Here is a 16,452-nt window from a genome sequence, read left to right on the forward strand (position 1 = left end):
ATACACTGGCAGCGGAGTTACACTCAGCTGGTAATGCTGAAACAGACGAAACTCTATCGCGAAATACTCTACCTTGCCAAGATGGTTCGACTACTACAGGTATCAGGAGAGGTCAGCGATTCGGAAAAGGGCGAGGAGCCACGCCCAAGCGAAGTATGCAAACTAGGTCTATGAATCGAAATCATAGAGAATATTTAGGTAGTTGCATGTCTTTAGGCAGCAACGGAAATAAGTCAGTGGACAATGGTCCAAATGTAGAGACAATTACCTATATCAACGAAGCTCTACAATCTCAGCAAAGGACTTTAATAGCAGAACTCAAAAACGTTATTAAAGCTTCTGTTGAACAATCACTGCAAGAGAAGTTAGCAACATTAAATGTACGAAGTGAGCAAGCTGAATCAACACGCTCTAGATTAGTTCAGTCTCCAAGGGGATTAGGTGCTGATACTCTCCCTAATAGTGCCCAGAACTCTGACATACCCCTTGACTGCGGACCATACAGCCCCAGAGGTAGCAATCGATCAAACTCAAGTTTGAGTTCAGAAAAAGCAGCTAGCATTATGCAAACCTGGCGACTTAAATTTGACGGTTCGAAAGACTCTATGCAGATAGATGAATTCTTGTATCGAATTCGTTCATTAACGGCTCAAAATTTGAACGGCGACTATAGGCTGCTTTGTGACAATCTTCATTTACTTTTCTTCGGGAAAGCCAATGATTGGTTTTGGAGCTTCCACAAGAAAAACCCACAGTATACCTGGTTGGCTTTCTGTACGGATTTCCGACTTAGATTCGAGGACGTTAAAGACGACTTTGACTTGTGGGAACTAATTAGGAAAAGACGCCAGAAAGATCAGGAGACATTTGATGATTTTCAATCAGCGATTGAAGGCCTGGTTAGCCAATTATCTAACGAAATAAGCGAAGACAAGCTTGTTGACCTATTAAAACGCAATGCGAGAACAGCGCTCAGGTACGAACTATTGCATTTGAAGATTAGAACTCGAGCAGAATTAAGAGAGGAAGTTAAGAAACATGAAAGTTTCTGTAGAGAAACTGGCTCGTTTCCCAATCGAACCAAATACGGTAGAGGTAATGTCTCTGAGTTACTGGAAAATAATGATATAGAAGATAATATTTCAGAAATACAGAACAAGAAAATAGTGTGCTGGAATTGCGATAAAGTGGGACACCGATTCGATGACTGCATGGGAGAAAGGCGTATATTCTGCTACGGTTGCGGTGCTAAAAATACTTTTAAACCCAATTGTAGCAAATGCAATCTTTTGGGAAACCGGAAGCGGGATGCGCAGACCAACACCAGTTTGACGCATCCCACAAAAGAATAAAGTCCTTGCCAGAAATACAGTCATATGGTAGTTTGGAGCAATCAACTCCAAATACTATATTTACAACTTATATGGCAAATACATGTTCAGTCGCCGAGACTGCAACTCAAACTGATATTGAAAATAAGTACGTACCGAACCTTCCCACCATTACATATATGGCGCCCAACACGTGGGACCCTAGCAAGAACGTAAAACTTTTACTTCTTGCGTAAGCACGACTAACACCTAGTGCACAACAATCCCCAATCGAAACTCGAAGTTATACCATATCAATTACTACCTATTATTTTTTAATTACCCTGTTAGGCCCCTTTCTCGGGAAAATACGTTGTGTTCAGACAGTAGTTAGTTGTAGGAATTTGCGATTGTAATTCAGGCATTGCTGGATTAGTCGACCACAATTAATTACTAGTACTTTAAGCAGCGGGTAAGATCGGAAAAGAGGGAATAATAATCAAATTTGGGTTAATTGTTTCAAGGACTATTTGGAATTACAACAAACTGGAAATATTTCGGATGTTGTCTAGTAGTCCATGAGCAGTAAAAATCCAAATCAGAAATAGACTCCAGTAAAATAAATAGCACAAATTCAACTACTCAGGTTTGCTTAAGGATTGTAAGCAATAACGTGTGGGAAAAAGACAGATAGAATAAATAACCAAGACTTAATAATACAAGTCCTATTTAGTTTTCCTTTTGTTGTTTGGAAACAAGCAAAAGTTTGCATTCATTATGGCAGTGAGACGAAGCACAGAGAGCATAGTTGCAGCGATTAACGCGCAAGATCCATTTTGTGGCATTTGCCATGAGCAATTGCAAGCAGAACAGCTATCTGCGACTACTCCTTGTCAACACCGTTTTCACGACGTTTGCATAAGCAATACACTAAAGACAACCCCAAAATGTCCAGTATGTGAGGCAGATTGCAACCCAGGGCAACTAATATTTATGAACAATACACTGGCAGCGGAGTTACACTCAGCTGGTAATGCTGAAACAGACGAAACTCTATCGCGAAATACTCTACCTTGCCAAGATGGTTCGACTACTACAGGTATCAGGAGAGGTCAGCGATTCGGAAAAGGGCGAGGAGCCACGCCCAAGCGAAGTATGCAAACTAGGTCTATGAATCGAAATCATAGAGAATATTTAGGTAGTTGCATGTCTTTAGGCAGCAACGGAAATAAGTCAGTGGACAATGGTCCAAATGTAGAGACAATTACCTATATCAACGAAGCTCTACAATCTCAGCAAAGGACTTTAATAGCAGAACTCAAAAACGTTATTAAAGCTTCTGTTGAACAATCACTGCAAGAGAAGTTAGCAACATTAAATGTACGAAGTGAGCAAGCTGAATCAACACGCTCTAGATTAGTTCAGTCTCCAAGGGGATTAGGTGCTGATACTCTCCCTAATAGTGCCCAGAACTCTGACATACCCCTTGACTGCGGACCATACAGCCCCAGAGGTAGCAATCGATCAAACTCAAGTTTGAGTTCAGAAAAAGCAGCTAGCATTATGCAAACCTGGCGACTTAAATTTGACGGTTCGAAAGACTCTATGCAGATAGATGAATTCTTGTATCGAATTCGTTCATTAACGGCTCAAAATTTGAACGGCGACTATAGGCTGCTTTGTGACAATCTTCATTTACTTTTCTTCGGGAAAGCCAATGATTGGTTTTGGAGCTTCCACAAGAAAAACCCACAGTATACCTGGTTGGCTTTCTGTACGGATTTCCGACTTAGATTCGAGGACGTTAAAGACGACTTTGACTTGTGGGAACTAATTAGGAAAAGACGCCAGAAAGATCAGGAGACATTTGATGATTTTCAATCAGCGATTGAAGGCCTGGTTAGCCAATTATCTAACGAAATAAGCGAAGACAAGCTTGTTGACCTATTAAAACGCAATGCGAGAACAGCGCTCAGGTACGAACTATTGCATTTGAAGATTAGAACTCGAGCAGAATTAAGAGAGGAAGTTAAGAAACATGAAAGTTTCTGTAGAGAAACTGGCTCGTTTCCCAATCGAACCAAATACGGTAGAGGTAATGTCTCTGAGTTACTGGAAAATAATGATATAGAAGATAATATTTCAGAAATACAGAACAAGAAAATAGTGTGCTGGAATTGCGATAAAGTGGGACACCGATTCGATGACTGCATGGGAGAAAGGCGTATATTCTGCTACGGTTGCGGTGCTAAAAATACTTTTAAACCCAATTGTAGCAAATGCAATCTTTTGGGAAACCGGAAGCGGGATGCGCAGACCAACACCAGTTTGACGCATCCCACAAAAGAATAAAGTCCTTGCCAGAAATACAGTCATATGGTAGTTTGGAGCAATCAACTCCAAATACTATATTTACAACTTATATGGCAAATACATGTTCAGTCGCCGAGACTGCAACTCAAACTGATATTGAAAATAAGTACGTACCGTACCATATTAGAGTAAAACACTATCTTGACACACGAAGACGAATTTTTAGCAGCATAGAACCCATCGAATTTCTCAGTCGGCCAAAACGCTCTACTGTTCGACTTAGGAAATTCTGGAAAAATATTAAAAGTCTTCGTAAGAAGCTCGTTCAATCAGTGTTTATGAGCTCAGATAACCGCTTGTACACTGAGTTAAGCCTAGAGGGAGAAAAATATGTAGCATTATTAGATTCCGGAGCGACGATTAGTTGCCTCGGTAATGTTGCAGCTAAGTCACTGTTGTCACATCCCAAAGCGCGCAAATGCTCTGGATCAATCCGAACAGCTAACAACGCTATTTGCCCAGTGGTAGGCAAACTGACACTTAAAGTTGAATTTCGAAAACAAGTGCATAATGTTGATTTTTATGTTATACCCGATTTGAAACAAGATGTTTACTTAGGCATAAATTTTTGGCAGGACTTTGGACTGTTAACGAATTTAATTCGTCCTGATGAGTCCGTAAATGAATTAGACAACAGTAACGAACAGGATATCCAGGAAACAGCGAAAATGCATCAGCTAACCGCTGAAGAAAAGTCACGATTAAATTCGATCATTTCTAATTTCTATTCTTATGAAAAGGAAGGATTAGGACGCACTGAGTTAATCGAACATCGCATTGAAATAGATAATGTGACCCCCGTCAAACAAAGACATTGGCCTATTTCGCCAGCCGTTGAAAAGCTAATGTTTGACGAGATCGAGAAAATGCTAGCTTTAGATATAATAGAGGTATCGCATAGCCCCTGGAGCAGCAACTGCGTCCTTGTGCAAAGAAAGGATAAAAACAGGCTGTGTCTAGATTCTCGAGTCATAAATAAGTACACTCGTAAAGATGCGTACCCTCTACCCCATATCGACGGAATTCTTAGTCGTCTGCCGCCGGCTAAATATATAACGGGCCTCGATATGAAGCACGCATTCTGGCAGATACCCCTAGAAGAAAAATCACGTCAGTATACCGCTTTTACAGTCCCTAATCGTCCATTATTTCAATACAAAGTAATGCCGTTTGGATTGTGTAACGCTCCTCAAACGCTTTGTAGACTAATGGAACGCGTGATACCAGCCCATTTGCGGACCCGCGTATTTGTCTACTTAGATGATTTACTTCTGCTATCAGAGGACTTCGATTCGCATATGTTGCTTTTGCAGGAAGTAGCGCTGCACTTGCGTAAAGCGAACTTGACAATCAACATCGCAAAATCAAAATTTTGTATGCGGGAAATTAAATATTTGGGCTTTATAATTGGGTATGGTCAACTAAAGACGGACCCTAGCAAAATACAAGCTATTAACGAATTCCCTGTACCAAAAAGTGTAAAACAACTGAGACGTTTTCTTGGACTCGCTGGATGGTATAGACGTTTCGTTAATCATTATGCAACAGTTAGCTTTCCGCTTACAGAGTTGCTAAAGAAATCGAAAGTATTGAAATGGAACACTGATGCTGATTCCGCTTTCAACACCTTAAAAACACTTTTAACTTCTGCACCTGTATTGGCTACACCCGACTTCTCAAAACCTTTTAGATTAGTTTGCGATGCTAGCACAACTGGTTTAGGATGCGTTCTAGCTCAACTAAATGAACAGGAAGAGGAGGCTCCAATAGCATACATGTCAGAGAAACTGTCAAAGGCCCAACGGAATTATAGTGTGACCGATCTGGAATGCTTAGCCGTAATAAGAGGTATTTTTAAATTTAGAGCGTATATAGAAGGACAGGACTTCGAAGTAATAACTGATCATGCTTCCTTACAATGGCTCATGAGACAGAAGGATCTCAGAGGACGTCAAGGTAGATGGGTGATCAAATTACAGGGCTTCAAGTTTAAAGTCTCGCATCGTAGCGGTACACAAAATGTTGTCGCTGATGCGCTATCGCGTCAAAATGAGACAGAGCTTGCGGAATTCGAGGAGCAAGGTCCCATAGTTGACCTGTCTTCACCCGAATTCAAATCGCCAAACTATCTGGATCTGATAGACAGTATTTCTTCTAACCAATCCAGATTACCGGATTTACAGATAATCGACGGTTTTATATATAAACGTACTGAGCCAGCGACGGGATATAGCATTCAGGAGAAACAATCCTGGAAACTCTGGATACCTTCGTCTCTCACCCTACAAGTGATAGAGAGAGCCCACAATCCCCCTAACGCTGCACACAGTGGCATCGGAAAAACAATAGAGAAACTCAAGAGATACTTGTTTTGGCCAAAAATGTCGGCCCAAATTCATGAATATATAGTCAATTGTAAAGTTTGTCGGCAAACGAAAAGCCCCAATGTAGTGTTGAGACCTCCAATGGGCAAGCCTATGACGTCAGAACGGCCATTTCAGAAGCTCTACATGGATCTTCTAGGGCCATATCCTCGGTCCAAGAACGGCAATATAGGTCTCCTGATGGTTGTAGACCACAATACTAAATTTCATTTTATGTGGCCTCTTCGCGCGTTTACTACCAACAAAATTATCGACTATCTAGAAAACACACTGTTTTGCACTTTCGGCGTGCCAGAAACTATTCTGACCGACAATGGCTCTCAGTTCATTTCTAGTGTCTTTAAAGCTTTTCTTACCCGGTATGGAATCATCCACATTCGAACGGCAATATACTCGCCACAAAGTAATGCGAGTGAGCGAGTAAATAGATCAGTATTAGCGGCTATTAGAGCCTATATCGGAAAAGATCATTCAAATTGGGATAAAAAGCTGTACGCCATTTGTGCTGCCTTGAGAGCCAGCGTTCACCAAAGTACAGGGTACTCTCCATATTTTTTAGCGTTTGGACAGAATATGATGTTAAACGGTAAAGACTATGACTTGCTAAAGCGACTTAACCTCTTGTCCGAAGACACTGCTATTGAGAGGCCCACAGCCTTACAAGTAATCCGTCAGATAGCTAAAGACAATGTAGCTCAGTCACATAATAGAAATGCTAAGATATATAATTTGCGCAGCCGAAACATAAGTCTTACTGCCGGTACGAAAGTCTTCGCCCGCAATTTTTGTCAGAGTAACGCGCAAAAGAAGTTTAGTTCTAAGCTTGCACCAGTTTTCATTCCGGCGATTGTTGTACAAAAAGTCAGCCCAGCCTACTATCAACTAGCTAATGAAACAGGTAAATGCATCGGTACTTTTCATCTCAAAGATATACAAACTAGTAACAAGTTCTAACTCAACAGTTATTATAGTTATTTCAGTTTATGTCCCGCTAGCAAGTAGCGCTGCATAAACTGTGGTGTAGTGGCTGCTTTGCACTCCCCAAACGAATCTGCTTGTTGATCAGCTGCTCTAGTTTAGTTACTGCTTTACCGACCGCGCTGGAAGCCAATTCTTCGTTTATTGCACAGCTGAGGGCATGCGCAACCGAATAGGGCGAATAGAGAGGAAAAAGGTGATAAGATCAGGCCATAGTACCGTTTTAAAATATAATCGCGTGATGTAGAGCTTTTGAAAGCTTCCTTATTTTTTTTGTCGTTGGGAAGTAGTAAAGGTTAAAAGTACAGCTTAGCATGTCAGATATATTTGAAGCGCGTGCGAGTTAAGTTCATAACATTTTTTCTTTCTTTGCAAATAATTTTTGCAAAGACATCAACGACCAAGGCTGCAATTGTGGTACAGTTTGGAAGTGTTCTTTTGGTACGCTAATAGAAACCAAAAACCTTCATAACAACTCGACCCACTAACCTAATTGTGATTCGGGGTGACCCTTAAAGAAAAGGTATTTATATGTGCTAGTGTTGAGACTTGGAACTAATTAAGGCTTCCACAGTTTCCGTGCCTGCTCAGTTGACTAGATTTAGACGTACTAGTCGGCACTACCAGAGGGGGAGATCGGACCAGACAAGGGCAACACCAAGAGCACGTGTCGCACTTAGCAACCCAGCAGAACCAATTTTGTTGCTATTTTACTTATCAGCCGCTGTCTTGCGAAGAACAACATCTGGCATAGCCTCGGAAAACGGCGTCAAGCGGGTGAAACGCTTACTATTTATGCAGCACCATCGGGACCGCATGCACTAAGCATATAGTGTAACCTGCAGAGAGTAACAAAGGAGCCGAGTCTGTATTACTTTTTGGTGTACCCCTTTCGCTTGCTTAGCAGCATTGCCATATAATTCCATTAATTGTTTAACGTTGCCAAGATGGACGGCTAATAGATCCTTAGTTTTAATTTTTATTTCCTTTAATTTTTTTTTTTTCTTTTACTAATTTCTTTAAAACAAAATGTGCAATGAATATGCCTAAATAAGTTGAAGCGAGAGGAAATTCCTACACCACCGACCTTGACCGTTGCTCATATATATATATATATATATATATATATATGTATACATGTGTTTATATACTTATAAATTTCTTTTGTAATATTTAGCAACAGCGATCATAATCGTCGTATACATTGGGCCCAACGTCTGCTTCGAAGGATATCGCGTGAGTAAGAGTTTAAACCAATGCCTATAGATATATGTAATTATATACACACATGAACATTTAAATGCAGTTAATTTAGCAAGACGGTAAATTAATTACTATCCGTCAAGTCTCAAGATAATGTTGGTGAATTTCTCCTTCCCCTTAATTTCTTTATGGGATTTAAACTAGTTATTGCACATTCATCATATTAACTTTGGATTCAAATTTTGTTTGGAAACTGTATATTTTTTCTTGTAAATAGAGTTATACTCACCTTGCTATTAATTGGCAACAAAATTGAACAATGCGTGAATAAACGAATTATATTAGCTTATATGATATGATATCCTAATTCCATAATTAATTGTTTTATCTGTCAAGTACCCATGTTAGCCGCTTGCAATTTATAGTGATGGTTTAAGAACCTGAAATAGGGACAAGCATCCACATTCCATTTTTTTTTTGCTTGTCAAGGTAGGGAGGGTAAAGAGAAAGAGAGACGATCAACACCTTAGTTCTCTCACTTACGCGAAATTGAATAGTTTGAATTTGGGTGTTCGGTCGGAACACATTAATGGTACCCATACTAGAATCCGGTTTTTTTTTGTTTCAATGGATTTACTTAAATCAATAAGTTTTTTTTTATTTTTTTTGATCGCACTTAAACTATGTGTTTATGGTAAGTGCAAAAGGGAAAGGAAAAAACCCCGACCAGTCCGACGAGCTATTGTCCGAGTATTAGCAAGAAGTGCGAACCTCCAATCCCTATGCACCCGGTTAGGCAACAGCCACGGCCGTTTGTTTTTTTATTTTTGGTAGATGGCCAAACGAAAGGCAAAAAAACTGAACCCGAACCTCCCCCACCATTACATATATGGCGCCCAACACGTGGGACCCTAGCAAGAACGTAAAACTTTTACTTCTTGCGTAAGCACGACTAACACCTAGTGCACAACAATCCCCAATCGAAACTCGAAGTTATACCATATCAATTACTACCTATTATTTTTTTTAATTACCCTGTTAGGCCCCTTTCTCGGGAAAATACGTTGTGTTCAGACAGTAGTTAGTTGTAGGAATTTGCGATTGTAATTCAGGCATTGCTGGATTAGTCGACCACAATTAATTACTAGTACTTTAAGCAGCGGGTAAGATCGGAAAAGAGGGAATAATAATCAAATTTGGGTTAATTGTTTCAAGGACTATTTGGAATTACAACAAACTGGAAATATTTCGGATGTTGTCTAGTAGTCCATGAGCAGTAAAAATCCAAATCAGAAATAGACTCCAGTAAAATAAATAGCACAAATTCAACTACTCAGGTTTGCTTAAGGATTGTAAGCAATAACGTGTGGGAAAAAGACAGATAGAATAAATAACCAAGACTTAATAATACAAGTCCTATTTAGTTTTCCTTTTGTTGTTTGGAAACAAGCAAAAGTTTGCATTCATTATGGCAGTGAGACGAAGCACAGAGAGCATAGTTGCAGCGATTAACGCGCAAGATCCATTTTGTGGCATTTGCCATGAGCAATTGCAAGCAGAACAGCTATCTGCGACTACTCCTTGTCAACACCGTTTTCACGACGTTTGCATAAGCAATACACTAAAGACAACCCCAAAATGTCCAGTATGTGAGGCAGATTGCAACCCAGGGCAACTAATATTTATGAACAATACACTGGCAGCGGAGTTACACTCAGCTGGTAATGCTGAAACAGACGAAACTCTATCGCGAAATACTCTACCTTGCCAAGATGGTTCGACTACTACAGGTATCAGGAGAGGTCAGCGATTCGGAAAAGGGCGAGGAGCCACGCCCAAGCGAAGTATGCAAACTAGGTCTATGAATCGAAATCATAGAGAATATTTAGGTAGTTGCATGTCTTTAGGCAGCAACGGAAATAAGTCAGTGGACAATGGTCCAAATGTAGAGACAATTACCTATATCAACGAAGCTCTACAATCTCAGCAAAGGACTTTAATAGCAGAACTCAAAAACGTTATTAAAGCTTCTGTTGAACAATCACTGCAAGAGAAGTTAGCAACATTAAATGTACGAAGTGAGCAAGCTGAATCAACACGCTCTAGATTAGTTCAGTCTCCAAGGGGATTAGGTGCTGATACTCTCCCTAATAGTGCCCAGAACTCTGACATACCCCTTGACTGCGGACCATACAGCCCCAGAGGTAGCAATCGATCAAACTCAAGTTTGAGTTCAGAAAAAGCAGCTAGCATTATGCAAACCTGGCGACTTAAATTTGACGGTTCGAAAGACTCTATGCAGATAGATGAATTCTTGTATCGAATTCGTTCATTAACGGCTCAAAATTTGAACGGCGACTATAGGCTGCTTTGTGACAATCTTCATTTACTTTTCTTCGGGAAAGCCAATGATTGGTTTTGGAGCTTCCACAAGAAAAACCCACAGTATACCTGGTTGGCTTTCTGTACGGATTTCCGACTTAGATTCGAGGACGTTAAAGACGACTTTGACTTGTGGGAACTAATTAGGAAAAGACGCCAGAAAGATCAGGAGACATTTGATGATTTTCAATCAGCGATTGAAGGCCTGGTTAGCCAATTATCTAACGAAATAAGCGAAGACAAGCTTGTTGACCTATTAAAACGCAATGCGAGAACAGCGCTCAGGTACGAACTATTGCATTTGAAGATTAGAACTCGAGCAGAATTAAGAGAGGAAGTTAAGAAACATGAAAGTTTCTGTAGAGAAACTGGCTCGTTTCCCAATCGAACCAAATACGGTAGAGGTAATGTCTCTGAGTTACTGGAAAATAATGATATAGAAGATAATATTTCAGAAATACAGAACAAGAAAATAGTGTGCTGGAATTGCGATAAAGTGGGACACCGATTCGATGACTGCATGGGAGAAAGGCGTATATTCTGCTACGGTTGCGGTGCTAAAAATACTTTTAAACCCAATTGTAGCAAATGCAATCTTTTGGGAAACCGGAAGCGGGATGCGCAGACCAACACCAGTTTGACGCATCCCACAAAAGAATAAAGTCCTTGCCAGAAATACAGTCATATGGTAGTTTGGAGCAATCAACTCCAAATACTATATTTACAACTTATATGGCAAATACATGTTCAGTCGCCGAGACTGCAACTCAAACTGATATTGAAAATAAGTACGTACCGTACCATATTAGAGTAAAACACTATCTTGACACACGAAGACGAATTTTTAGCAGCATAGAACCCATCGAATTTCTCAGTCGGCCAAAACGCTCTACTGTTCGACTTAGGAAATTCTGGAAAAATATTAAAAGTCTTCGTAAGAAGCTCGTTCAATCAGTGTTTATGAGCTCAGATAACCGCTTGTACACTGAGTTAAGCCTAGAGGGAGAAAAATATGTAGCATTATTAGATTCCGGAGCGACGATTAGTTGCCTCGGTAATGTTGCAGCTAAGTCACTGTTGTCACATCCCAAAGCGCGCAAATGCTCTGGATCAATCCGAACAGCTAACAACGCTATTTGCCCAGTGGTAGGCAAACTGACACTTAAAGTTGAATTTCGAAAACAAGTGCATAATGTTGATTTTTATGTTATACCCGATTTGAAACAAGATGTTTACTTAGGCATAAATTTTTGGCAGGACTTTGGACTGTTAACGAATTTAATTCGTCCTGATGAGTCCGTAAATGAATTAGACAACAGTAACGAACAGGATATCCAGGAAACAGCGAAAATGCATCAGCTAACCGCTGAAGAAAAGTCACGATTAAATTCGATCATTTCTAATTTCTATTCTTATGAAAAGGAAGGATTAGGACGCACTGAGTTAATCGAACATCGCATTGAAATAGATAATGTGACCCCCGTCAAACAAAGACATTGGCCTATTTCGCCAGCCGTTGAAAAGCTAATGTTTGACGAGATCGAGAAAATGCTAGCTTTAGATATAATAGAGGTATCGCATAGCCCCTGGAGCAGCAACTGCGTCCTTGTGCAAAGAAAGGATAAAAACAGGCTGTGTCTAGATTCTCGAGTCATAAATAAGTACACTCGTAAAGATGCGTACCCTCTACCCCATATCGACGGAATTCTTAGTCGTCTGCCGCCGGCTAAATATATAACGGGCCTCGATATGAAGCACGCATTCTGGCAGATACCCCTAGAAGAAAAATCACGTCAGTATACCGCTTTTACAGTCCCTAATCGTCCATTATTTCAATACAAAGTAATGCCGTTTGGATTGTGTAACGCTCCTCAAACGCTTTGTAGACTAATGGAACGCGTGATACCAGCCCATTTGCGGACCCGCGTATTTGTCTACTTAGATGATTTACTTCTGCTATCAGAGGACTTCGATTCGCATATGTTGCTTTTGCAGGAAGTAGCGCTGCACTTGCGTAAAGCGAACTTGACAATCAACATCGCAAAATCAAAATTTTGTATGCGGGAAATTAAATATTTGGGCTTTATAATTGGGTATGGTCAACTAAAGACGGACCCTAGCAAAATACAAGCTATTAACGAATTCCCTGTACCAAAAAGTGTAAAACAACTGAGACGTTTTCTTGGACTCGCTGGATGGTATAGACGTTTCGTTAATCATTATGCAACAGTTAGCTTTCCGCTTACAGAGTTGCTAAAGAAATCGAAAGTATTGAAATGGAACACTGATGCTGATTCCGCTTTCAACACCTTAAAAACACTTTTAACTTCTGCACCTGTATTGGCTACACCCGACTTCTCAAAACCTTTTAGATTAGTTTGCGATGCTAGCACAACTGGTTTAGGATGCGTTCTAGCTCAACTAAATGAACAGGAAGAGGAGGCTCCAATAGCATACATGTCAGAGAAACTGTCAAAGGCCCAACGGAATTATAGTGTGACCGATCTGGAATGCTTAGCCGTAATAAGAGGTATTTTTAAATTTAGAGCGTATATAGAAGGACAGGACTTCGAAGTAATAACTGATCATGCTTCCTTACAATGGCTCATGAGACAGAAGGATCTCAGAGGACGTCAAGGTAGATGGGTGATCAAATTACAGGGCTTCAAGTTTAAAGTCTCGCATCGTAGCGGTACACAAAATGTTGTCGCTGATGCGCTATCGCGTCAAAATGAGACAGAGCTTGCGGAATTCGAGGAGCAAGGTCCCATAGTTGACCTGTCTTCACCCGAATTCAAATCGCCAAACTATCTGGATCTGATAGACAGTATTTCTTCTAACCAATCCAGATTACCGGATTTACAGATAATCGACGGTTTTATATATAAACGTACTGAGCCAGCGACGGGATATAGCATTCAGGAGAAACAATCCTGGAAACTCTGGATACCTTCGTCTCTCACCCTACAAGTGATAGAGAGAGCCCACAATCCCCCTAACGCTGCACACAGTGGCATCGGAAAAACAATAGAGAAACTCAAGAGATACTTGTTTTGGCCAAAAATGTCGGCCCAAATTCATGAATATATAGTCAATTGTAAAGTTTGTCGGCAAACGAAAAGCCCCAATGTAGTGTTGAGACCTCCAATGGGCAAGCCTATGACGTCAGAACGGCCATTTCAGAAGCTCTACATGGATCTTCTAGGGCCATATCCTCGGTCCAAGAACGGCAATATAGGTCTCCTGATGGTTGTAGACCACAATACTAAATTTCATTTTATGTGGCCTCTTCGCGCGTTTACTACCAACAAAATTATCGACTATCTAGAAAACACACTGTTTTGCACTTTCGGCGTGCCAGAAACTATTCTGACCGACAATGGCTCTCAGTTCATTTCTAGTGTCTTTAAAGCTTTTCTTACCCGGTATGGAATCATCCACATTCGAACGGCAATATACTCGCCACAAAGTAATGCGAGTGAGCGAGTAAATAGATCAGTATTAGCGGCTATTAGAGCCTATATCGGAAAAGATCATTCAAATTGGGATAAAAAGCTGTACGCCATTTGTGCTGCCTTGAGAGCCAGCGTTCACCAAAGTACAGGGTACTCTCCATATTTTTTAGCGTTTGGACAGAATATGATGTTAAACGGTAAAGACTATGACTTGCTAAAGCGACTTAACCTCTTGTCCGAAGACACTGCTATTGAGAGGCCCACAGCCTTACAAGTAATCCGTCAGATAGCTAAAGACAATGTAGCTCAGTCACATAATAGAAATGCTAAGATATATAATTTGCGCAGCCGAAACATAAGTCTTACTGCCGGTACGAAAGTCTTCGCCCGCAATTTTTGTCAGAGTAACGCGCAAAAGAAGTTTAGTTCTAAGCTTGCACCAGTTTTCATTCCGGCGATTGTTGTACAAAAAGTCAGCCCAGCCTACTATCAACTAGCTAATGAAACAGGTAAATGCATCGGTACTTTTCATCTCAAAGATATACAAACTAGTAACAAGTTCTAACTCAACAGTTATTATAGTTATTTCAGTTTATGTCCCGCTAGCAAGTAGCGCTGCATAAACTGTGGTGTAGTGGCTGCTTTGCACTCCCCAAACGAATCTGCTTGTTGATCAGCTGCTCTAGTTTAGTTACTGCTTTACCGACCGCGCTGGAAGCCAATTCTTCGTTTATTGCACAGCTGAGGGCATGCGCAACCGAATAGGGCGAATAGAGAGGAAAAAGGTGATAAGATCAGGCCATAGTACCGTTTTAAAATATAATCGCGTGATGTAGAGCTTTTGAAAGCTTCCTTATTTTTTTTGTCGTTGGGAAGTAGTAAAGGTTAAAAGTACAGCTCAGCATGTCAGATATATTTGAAGCGCGTGCGAGTTAAGTTCATAACATTTTTTCTTTCTTTGCAAATAATTTTTGCAAAGACATCAACGACCAAGGCTGCAATTGTGGTACAGTTTGGAAGTGTTCTTTTGGTACGCTAATAGAAACCAAAAACCTTCATAACAACTCGACCCACTAACCTAATTGTGATTCGGGGTGACCCTTAAAGAAAAGGTATTTATATGTGCTAGTGTTGAGACTTGGAACTAATTAAGGCTTCCACAGTTTCCGTGCCTGCTCAGTTGACTAGATTTAGACGTACTAGTCGGCACTACCAGAGGGGGAGATCGGACCAGACAAGGGCAACACCAAGAGCACGTGTCGCACTTAGCAACCCAGCAGAACCAATTTTGTTGCTATTTTACTTATCAGCCGCTGTCTTGCGAAGAACAACATCTGGCATAGCCTCGGAAAACGGCGTCAAGCGGGTGAAACGCTTACTATTTATGCAGCACCATCGGGACCGCATGCACTAAGCATATAGTGTAACCTGCAGAGAGTAACAAAGGAGCCGAGTCTGTATTACTTTTGGTGTACCCCTTTCGCTTGCTTAGCAGCATTGCCATATAATTCCATTAATTGTTTAACGTTGCCAAGATGGACGGCTAATAGATCCTTAGTTTTAATTTTTATTTCCTTTAATTTTTTTTTTCTTTTACTAATTTCTTTAAAACAAAATGTGCAATGAATATGCCTAAATAAGTTAAAGCGAGAGGAAATTCCTACACCACCGACCTTGACCGTTGCTCATATATATATATATATATATATATATATATATACATGTGTTTATATACTTATAAATTTCTTTTGTAATATTTAGCAACAGCGATCATAATCGTCGTATACATTGGGCCCAACGTCTGCTTCGAAGGATATCGCGTGAGTAAGAGTTTAAACCAATGCCTATAGATATACGTAGTTATATACACACATGAACATTTAAATGCAGTTAATTTAGCAAGACGGTAAATTAATTACTATCCGTCAAGTCTCAAGATAATGTTGGTGAATTTCTCCTTCCCCTTAATTTCTTTATGGGATTTAAACTAGTTATTGCACATTCATCATATTAACTTTGGATTCAAATTTTGTTTGGAAACTGTATATTTTTTCTTGTAAATAGAGTTATACTCACCTTGCTATTAATTGGCAACAAAATTGAACAATGCGTGAATAAACGAATTATATTAGCTTATATGATATGATATCCTAATTCCATAATTAATTGTTTTATCTGTCAAGTACCCATGTTAGCCGCTTGCAATTTATAGTGATGGTTTAAGAACCTGAAATAGGGACAAGCATCCACATTCCATTTTTTTTTTTTGCTTGTCAAGGTAGGGAGGGTAAAGAGAAAGAGAGACGATCAACACCTTAGTTCTCTCACTTACGCGAAATTGAATAGTTTGAATTTGGGTGTTCGGTC

At 40.2% G+C, this 16,452-nt stretch overlaps 1 long non-coding RNA gene across 2 annotated transcripts; it reads left to right on the top strand.

Annotated features, from left to right (window-relative positions):
- The first annotated feature begins 1,492 nt into the window (after positions 1–1,492).
- Positions 1,493–16,221, top strand: LOC116652128 (uncharacterized). Of its 2 annotated transcripts, none has more exons than XR_011416008.1 (3): positions 1,493–7,909; positions 8,223–15,538; positions 15,847–16,221. It is a non-coding gene; the product is annotated as an uncharacterized lncRNA (long non-coding RNA). The 2 variants fall into 2 exon arrangements; XR_011416009.1 differs by lacking the exon at positions 15,847–16,221 and having other exon boundaries at positions 8,223–15,197; positions 15,249–15,823.
- The last annotated feature ends 231 nt before the right edge of the window (positions 16,222–16,452 follow it).

This window comes from Drosophila virilis, chromosome X (assembly GCF_030788295.1).
Source record: "Drosophila virilis strain 15010-1051.87 chromosome X, Dvir_AGI_RSII-ME, whole genome shotgun sequence".
Lineage (NCBI taxonomy): Eukaryota > Metazoa > Arthropoda > Insecta > Diptera > Drosophilidae > Drosophila > Drosophila virilis.